This window comes from Etheostoma cragini, chromosome 6, assembly GCF_013103735.1.
Source record: "Etheostoma cragini isolate CJK2018 chromosome 6, CSU_Ecrag_1.0, whole genome shotgun sequence".
NCBI lineage: Eukaryota > Metazoa > Chordata > Actinopteri > Perciformes > Percidae > Etheostoma > Etheostoma cragini.
The window spans coordinates 6898281-6906991 of record NC_048412.1 but is presented as its reverse complement, the minus strand read 5'-3'; the positions used below and the strand labels follow the sequence as shown (position 1 = coordinate 6906991).

The following is an 8711-nucleotide window of genomic DNA, read 5'->3' as shown; positions in this document are numbered from 1 at the left end:
CACACACACACACACACACACACACACACACACACACACACACACACACACACACACACACGCGCGCGCACACAGTTTTGGTTTGCAGCGACTGTCTGGTCTTGTATGCAAGCCTTGTGGATAAAGGTTTAGGGCTTTAAGTTACCAACTGTGCAGCGGGTATATGAAAATGAGGTAAAATGCCACAGAAGTAAAGATTTTTTTTTTCCATACTGTGAAATCAATACATTAGTTTATTTAAAGCTTTAGTGTGTTACTTGTTAATCTAATGAATGCCTGTGACATTGAAGCCATTGCCAAATGAGTTGGTACAAAGCTAATTAAGACTTTCAGCCCCACACAACTCTCTCTGTATTTCTCAGAATGGCTTTGTTTACAAAGCAGTGTCGTCGGGCGACTTTCGAGTGCAGAAAATCTAGTGACGATAATAACCTCTTCTAAAGAGTCCATCATGTTTTTTTTAATCCTCCGTGTCCTCCTTGGCCCCTAGCAAGTGTGTTAAGGAGGAGTGGGGGTGGTACGCGAGCACCAAAGGCTTGTATCATGTGGACGCACCAACGGTTAAGTTGTCATTACTTAGAATTCCTCATGGGGCAGACTACGCACTATAGCTTTAAAAAAACATTTACTGTGGTAATAGTCTTTGTGATGATCTTAACCGGTCATGTTGTTGTTGTTGTTACTTCAGTGTCAGGTAATTTTAGTCAGTGGGTTTTAATGGAAACAACATGTGAACATACTGGGCCGTTGTCAATTTTATGTTGCAGTTACTAATAGCTTAAATACTAATTTACTTTATACGGAAGGGTTAATGCCTGACCAGGCGATTCATCCCTCAATGTCGTCCATTAAAAACGGACAATGGACACCTCGAAGGGCGTTAACCTGCGTATACCATGGTCACTTGCCAACTAACATATTTTGTAAACTTCAGTTTAAATTTAAATTTGTTTTACAATCAAAATCTAAAGTTTTTTTTCCAAACAATAACTCTGTCCCTGATTAGGCCTGGTGTTTGGATTAATACCTAAGCAAATGTTATTCACTCCACCAGGAAATAGGAAGGACCTTAGATATGACTCCCCAACCTTAAAGAGTTTTAAAATTACAACACAAAGAAAGAGGAAAGAATCGGACATCGGCGAAAAGACATGCATCCGGCGGAATTTACCTAAGTGGAACATCAAGCATGTAGACTACGCTTAGGCAAAAAAAAAGGTTGGTTGGTTTCGGGGTAGGGAAAGGTCATGATTTGGGTTAAAGCTATGGAGCGTAGTTTCTGTCGCCCCCATGACGAGTTCTAACAGTAATGACAACACTCTCGGTGCACCACACCCGCCCTCTTCCATGCAGTTGCTGCTAGCGTTCATCCCATCAAATCAAGGTAGAAACGGAAAATAAATTTAAAAAAAATAACATGGGCTCTTCAGAAGAGGTAGTTATCTTTAAATTTGTATAAACCTTTTGGGTCCAAAGCTGAACGCTGCAGTTGTCCTTTCAGTGACGTCACTCGAGCTTTTGTGTACAAATGTAGCCAAACTACACTATTTAGTAACCAGAGCTAAACTGAGAAATACAGAGAGTTTTGTGGGGCTGATAGTCTTTATTAGCTTTGTATCAACTCATTAAGCAATGGCTTGAATGGAGCAGAGGTTTATATTAATGAAGGGTTGCGCACTATAGCTTTAAAAACAAAAACTACTGGGACAAGGTTAGATTTAACCCTCATGTCCTCTTTGGGCATTTTAGTAAATTGTTTTCAAATGTTGTGATATTTTTTGCTGTGTTACAGCTTAGGACATGACATGGCATGACATTTTGTCAGAACCTTTCTTTTTGGTCAACATTTTTAAATTCAGTGTTTTTTACTCTTACATGATTTTTACCAGTTTAATTCTTTAAAGTAATAATTATCTATGAAAATCCCGACAGAACATTAATTATTTTCCATAAAATAAATCGTAGGGGAATGGGGCTTTGATGGTGATTAGAGTCTTGGATATGTCAAAGACTATCAACAAAACTGATATGTTTGCATTAGTATTTTTTATCTAGTGCCAGATAGTCCCTCCGGACACCTTGGTGGAAAAAAATGTCTCACTGACTTCCATTAAAACCACATGTTTTTATCGCACTTCCTTTGCAGTATAAAACCATGCATTCTGTAATGTCAGCATTTCATTTTGAAGAAAAGTGGTGATATTTGACATTTTTACTGTATTCCACCAGATTCAACCATTTTCCCTTTGTAGGCCGATGCATGAAATTATTGTATTTTTGCCAGTTATATTCTGGAACAATGTGTGTGTGTTTAGTTTACTTCAGCAGCAGACCAGCAAGTCTCTGCTTCAGTTTGGGGGGAAGCTTAGGCGTGTTTGCCCTGATGGGCCCTACAAGGGCAAGTTCCTCCCTCAAAAGCTCCTGAACAAATAATTGTGACCCCTTTAAATTCAGTTTTGTTGCTTAAATTTGACATATTCAAGACTCTAATAACCACCAAAGCCCCATCTCCATATTATTCATTACATAAAAAGCAAGCATTTTTTGTGCTTTTTTGTAATAAATAATGGAATACTTCAAATAAATAAACATGCATTTAAATGGTTAAAATGTTGGTTAGTTTTGAGCAAGTTAGACGTTGGTTAAGAGATGTATAAAAAGAAATATTGCGTGATGATTTAATAGCTAGTTTTTTGTGTGTGTACATTTTTGCCACAAAGGTGTCCATGTTGATAAATTTGAGGAGGGCTTAAAGGGTTAAAAACAGAAAGAAAAAGAAAACTTGTTCAAGATGACCTGCTACTGTGGTGTCAAACTTATTCATCCAGATTTCACCCCAACTTCATCCTCACAAGGTTTTCACAATGACAAATTGCTTCCACCTTTGCTTATGACAGACAAAACTCACTTGTCAGTAAAATGTAGCAATAGGTTATATTTAGGCATTGGAACAAACCGATTCTGTCATTTTCCTGGAAGGACGGTCTGTCTTCTCGTCTGTTTTCTTCATAAATAAAAAAGTTTCTTACCTCACTCAAGTGTGAGACTTTTTTTTAGAATAAGGTATACACCATTTTTCTCTCAGTTTGACCAAATCCCCCTCTACTACTTTCTTGGTACTATTGATTCACACTGCCATCCCGAGGAGGGTGTAGACAGAATCAGACATTTTGCACATACCAACAATTATGGGACGCTAGTGCTGATTGAAGGACATGATCCCTCACTGGCTTCCCACCTATGTCCACTGCCATTTTTGCTTGAAGGGGCAAAGCCAGAAGCGAGCTGACTGATTGTACGTCTTACATCTGTACATCTTACTGTGACCTGTGCAATGTGCCATCTCATATTCTGTATATCAGTATACTGTATAATCCTCCCAAATGTAAATAATGGCCTGTACACCAAGACTTTTTCATATCCATGTGTATCAATCTATCTATCTATATATATATATATATATCTATATATACAGTATATAGATATATATATATATTCCTCACCTGAAAATACAAGAAGTGCAGTCTATATATGTACGTTATAATTTTTTTCTTCTATTTTTATTCTTTCTTTGCGTATTTTTTCTATCATATTTCTATTTCATGTGTATTTTTGATGCTTTGTTGTGCTGTGACAAGTGAATTTCTCCATGGTGGGATTAATAAATTCTATCTAATCAAGATGCTGCCTGACTGATATTAAGCCAGCTACACCTTTAGTTTAAGCTGAATTGATTCAATTTGAATGACTGAATGAAAGCCTTTGCGGATCTGTGACTTTTTGGCTAGAAAATGGCTAGCTAAAATCAATGAAATCCTAAGGTTACCCCTGGTTCACAGCCAGGATATAATAACCATATGCAATGGCTATGACGTCTAACTCCTTTGCAAAAAAAGTATCACTCCACGTCTGGGAAACAAACTGATAGCAGGTGTCATTGAGGGAAGCAGGAGATCTGCACAGACAATGCCATGACATAGAGCTGCTTTAAAATCAGCAGTATTTCAGTGTACACTTTCATTGCTGCATCTTGCAGTCATAACGCCCTTTCCAATGGGGAACTGAAGCTGTAATCTATGCTCTCTTCAAAGCTAACAGACTCCATTAACAAAAAACAGTAATTTTGCCTAGCAGAAAACAGGAGTTGCTGTTCAACTGCTGCCTCGATCTGTTAGTTTGTTTGTTTTATTGCGTGCCTTTCTTGAGCATTACACAAAAGAAATAGCCTGTGCTAACTGTAGGCTAACGTTACCTGTGCTACGTGCATAGCCGCTGCCTCTGTAGGCTTCTATGCCCCTTTAGCTGTGTTATAATCACCACGGCCTGTTGTGAGCAATTGCTCAAATTAGGGTTGTTAAACATACGGCTCGTGGGCCAGAACCGGCCCGCCAAAGGGTCCAATCAGGCCCACTGCATGACTTTGAAAAGTGTGACAATTGCAGATAAGTAATTAATTCCAATTCCAAATTGATCAATTTATTCTCAAAGAATATCCAAGTTCTTTTTCCATAAGTTTTTTTCCTCAGAGTATTATCCCTCTCTCCCAGATCCTGCCTTAGAATGGCGTCAGAGCAGAAACAACTTGCGTTTGACAACATCAAGCTGACAAGAAATTTTGAGGCAGATAAAGTTTCTGATCTTTCTGGAGTGGTGTACGGCTCTGGTCCACTTCAGATCAAATTATGGGGCCCATGAACTAAAAGGAGTTTGACACCCCTGGCTTAAATGTATGACCATCTCATCTGTCCCCTCTCTACTTTATGAAGGCCCACTCTCCTGCTCTAGCTTTGAGTGTGGACATTCACAACAGGTATGTAAAAGCACTTTTGGCGTATAAAGTCAGACAACAGAACGTTTAACCTTGAAAAGTTTGCACTTGTAGATTCTTTGGCACATTCTACAAAGTCTAGCATATTTCCTCTTCACCAAACCACTGATGTGGCAGTGCATTTGTTATGCTGGTACTCATTCCAAAAATTGCACAATAAAATAAAACACAATCCTGCTATGCTGTATGTGTCATAAAATCAGGGCATACCGGAAACTATGTGTCCTTGTGCAAGTCCCCAGCGCCAGGTTGTGCACTGTGCTGTTGAGATCCACATGAGCCGGGGGGAAGGTAGGTTAATGAAATGCTATTGCTGAGGGTTTGCTTTGAGGTGTCAGTGCGTTACAGCCTTGCTTCCAGCCTCTAATCTAAGGTGAGTTAGCTCTGATGTCTGCCGTGCCATGGCTGTATTTGAGATGGCAGTGACCTAAGCTCCTGATCAGGTCCCATTAGGCCCTGCCACTCGCTGCTGCTCCTGCCGCAGAGCTAACTCTGTCCACAGAAAGCCAGCTGCCAGCTCCACTCACCGTCTGTCATTGCTGTGACTATGTAAAAAAACCAGCCAACACCAGCGCCAAAATAATCTGTTCAAGGGTTTGTGAATCCTTGTCTAAAGACCACTAAATACATGTAGGAATAACTAACTGGTTTACATTTCTGAGGATTTCTTTGAGCACGTGTCCCTGATGTTTTGACTAATGACATCAGTATTATGATCCAGCACATTACAGCTGTAAGAGATTGCTGAGATTTTAAAGTGTAAAATCACACCAAATGTGGCAAATGATAGCTGTGCTCTGTGGTGAAGAGTGGCAGATGTGTAGCTTCTGTCTACCGCCATCCCTACCAACACTGACTGTCATGAGCACTACAACTATTCATTTACTTTGTTAAATTGAGGCAGGATGGCTAATTGTTGATTCCATTAAGTGGCCCCTTGATAGTCATAATGTTTGTTGCTCAGAGGTTGGGAGAGGCAGGAGAGAGTGGGAGGATGAGCCTCCACTCACATCCACTCTACTTTTCCAACACAATCTGCCTCTATCTCTTAATGTTCCATTCTGTTTCAGCTTTATCTATGGTGGATATGTATCTAAATACGGCAAAGCATTGTCAGCAGTGCATAAATTCACATCATACAATGATTTACAATTTCGTGAGGTTTTTCATTAATTAATGTATTAAATGAGCTTAGTAGTAGTTTGTCTGGTATGCTTGAAGGGCCACATTTTAGACATCTCTGACCAGCAGTGAAACTGTTCTCTGCTGCTGCTATAATTGTGTACTCTATATGTTGCTTTTTTTCGAATGTCATATGCTAAACATAAAGATGAGAGAATAAATTATAAAACAACTTCCAGAGTTAGGCGAGATCAGTGTGGGAGATCTTTGGTTAGTCTTTAACCTTTTAAACTTCTTTGACTACTCTATTGCTAACAGGGGGTCCTCAGATTTACTGCAGGGGGCCACCGAGTTATTGTTTAAATATGTAAACAACATTGGTGTATGTAAGGTACCCATCCGCAGTTAAGTATCCACCATTTAGGATCCACTGTGCTATATGGATGTTTAACATTAAAACACATATAAATATAAGAATATGTTTATGGTATTGTATATATTTTTAATACCTTAGTATTATATGCACCATAAAAAAAGTATGCGTAGGCTATGGTCCACCCTATACGTTATTGTAGGCCCAGTTTAATTTGCAACTCAATTTTATACAATAATAGTGAGGGTCCCTGATCCGTCTCCTTTCAGCTCTAGCCTGAAAAATGTGGAAAAACATGGAACAAACTCAATCTGTAACAGACCTACAGGCCTTCACGATTTGGGGAAAAATATGATTCACAATCTTTTTTTGCTCAGAATTGATATCACAATTATCTGCCACAATTGTTTTGACCATGAAAAAACTAAAACAATTTGGCAGTACCAAACAGAGTCTTTTTTGGCACCTATAGCACAATGCGCATCACCACAAGTCTGTAAACATAGAGGCTTCAATGAAGAGAAGGGAGAGCATTGCAGCACTTGGGAGCGCTTTAAAGCCTATTTATACAGTCAATGTTTAAAACTCACAGAAGAAAGTAGTATTGTTTGTGATGCAGTTGGCTCGTAAAATTAAATCAAAGTCATTAAAAAATTTAATCGTGAAATGTGTGAATCAAGATTGCGATTTTATAATCAAGCAAGTCTACAGACCTATTTATTACGTTTTTAATTGCTATAATACCAGTCAGACTGGATGAAGAGGTGCTCCGTTTTCTTCAAACGTCCCAACATTTTACAAAGCCATGTTTCTATTTAAGGCGTTGTGTCGTGTGTTTGTCACTCCACTGTGCCATTCCTATTTTCCAACAGCTTTTGAGTTGCCGCTTATTGTTGTTGATCAGTGTACTGGGGAGCTGGTTTGGCACGGTGACAGGTTGTCATGATCTGATACAATGAAAGGACCGGCGGTGGACTAGACTTGTAAAAATAGCACAAGTGAAAGCAAACAAAGACATTAATGAGCCTACTCTGGTGTTGCTGTGGAGTCCCTGTAGGCTCGGCACTTACAGGCATCAGCTTGTCTGTATCTTGTCAAACAAAAAAAACATGAAAGCTGCACATCTAAAGACCACAAAGATGGAGAGTTTACAGAGAAAGAAAAGTGACTCGGTACTTCGGCACTTTCTATCTCTACCTTTACAGTACATCATCAATAGTTTAACACTCCTTCTTAAGCTTCCTTACTTTAACTGGCAAATTGTTCATATCATATGGCATGAATGTCCAGTATTGAAACCCTAAGTGATAATGGTGTTACTATACAGCCCTGAATAACCTCTGATAGGTCTCTAACATCCTCCGTGTAATGGACTCACGGGACCACAAGGTGTCTCTTAACCTCCACGGAAGAGTTTCTTCCTCATCTGGAACAAGTCACATGGTTTCATCTCCAAGAAGTGGATATTAAAAAGGAGGAAGACAGGGGGGAGATGAAGGAAAGAAAAAGGACTGGGAGGTAGAGGCTGGATTTTCAGAGATGGAGCCTAGGAAAGTCAAACGGGCTCTCGAATATAATACTCTCGGGAGAGCTTTAGGCAGAGGTTCCCTGCTAATACGTAGGTTGGGGTAATATGATGGCATTACACCCTCAGTTATTTTGCCTCTTCATTGCATTTACATCTAAGAGAACATAAGAATGTGTAGCCCCAAACACATGTATACTGTAATTCATAATGATAGCTGTGGCTGTTTTAATACCTCTTTTATGCTTAAAAAAAGCTGAATTTCAAACGTAATTAAAAGAGACCCTCTTCACACTTGGTTTTAAAATGCTTCTTAGGCGGTTAAATCACAAGTGGACAGCTCTAAATACAATTTGAAATGATGTCAAATTTTGATCTGATCACTCAAACCACTTGCCAGGGGGGTGGTCTGTGATGCATGTGAGCACATATCTTTTGCAGTGTTTAGGAGAGGGGAGTTCACTTTGCAGTTGTTGTTGCCAATTATTTTGTATGCATACATAATTAAGTGTTTATGTCACGATAATTACAGTTACTAGTTTCAGATTTAATTATGAGAATTTTCCAGCTTTTTTTGTCTTATGCACTAGTAAACTGACTGCTTTCCCAATTATCTTCTAATTTATTGACCAACAATTAATTACAAACATGTTCGCAGATGAATCAATAATGGAAATAGTTAGTTGCAGCAATATTTGCTAGTATTACTTTTAAAGTTCTTTGTTTTTGGTAATTTAAACATTTTTCATGTTCATGAAACATGTTTCAACGTGCAGCACAAACACAATTGGCTCTCCCCTAGGAAAGCAGTGTAATGTGCTAACAGTTCATTTTCAGTAATCACACTACATTTTAATAACGGC

The 8711-nt window shown here is 38.9% G+C and overlaps 1 protein-coding gene across 3 annotated transcripts in view; it reads right to left on the bottom strand.

The window, feature by feature from the left end:
* ascc3 (activating signal cointegrator 1 complex subunit 3) overlaps positions 1-8711 on the bottom strand; it is a 178514-nt gene that overhangs the window by 62844 nt on the left and 106959 nt on the right. The gene's annotated exons all lie outside the window — the stretch shown is intronic.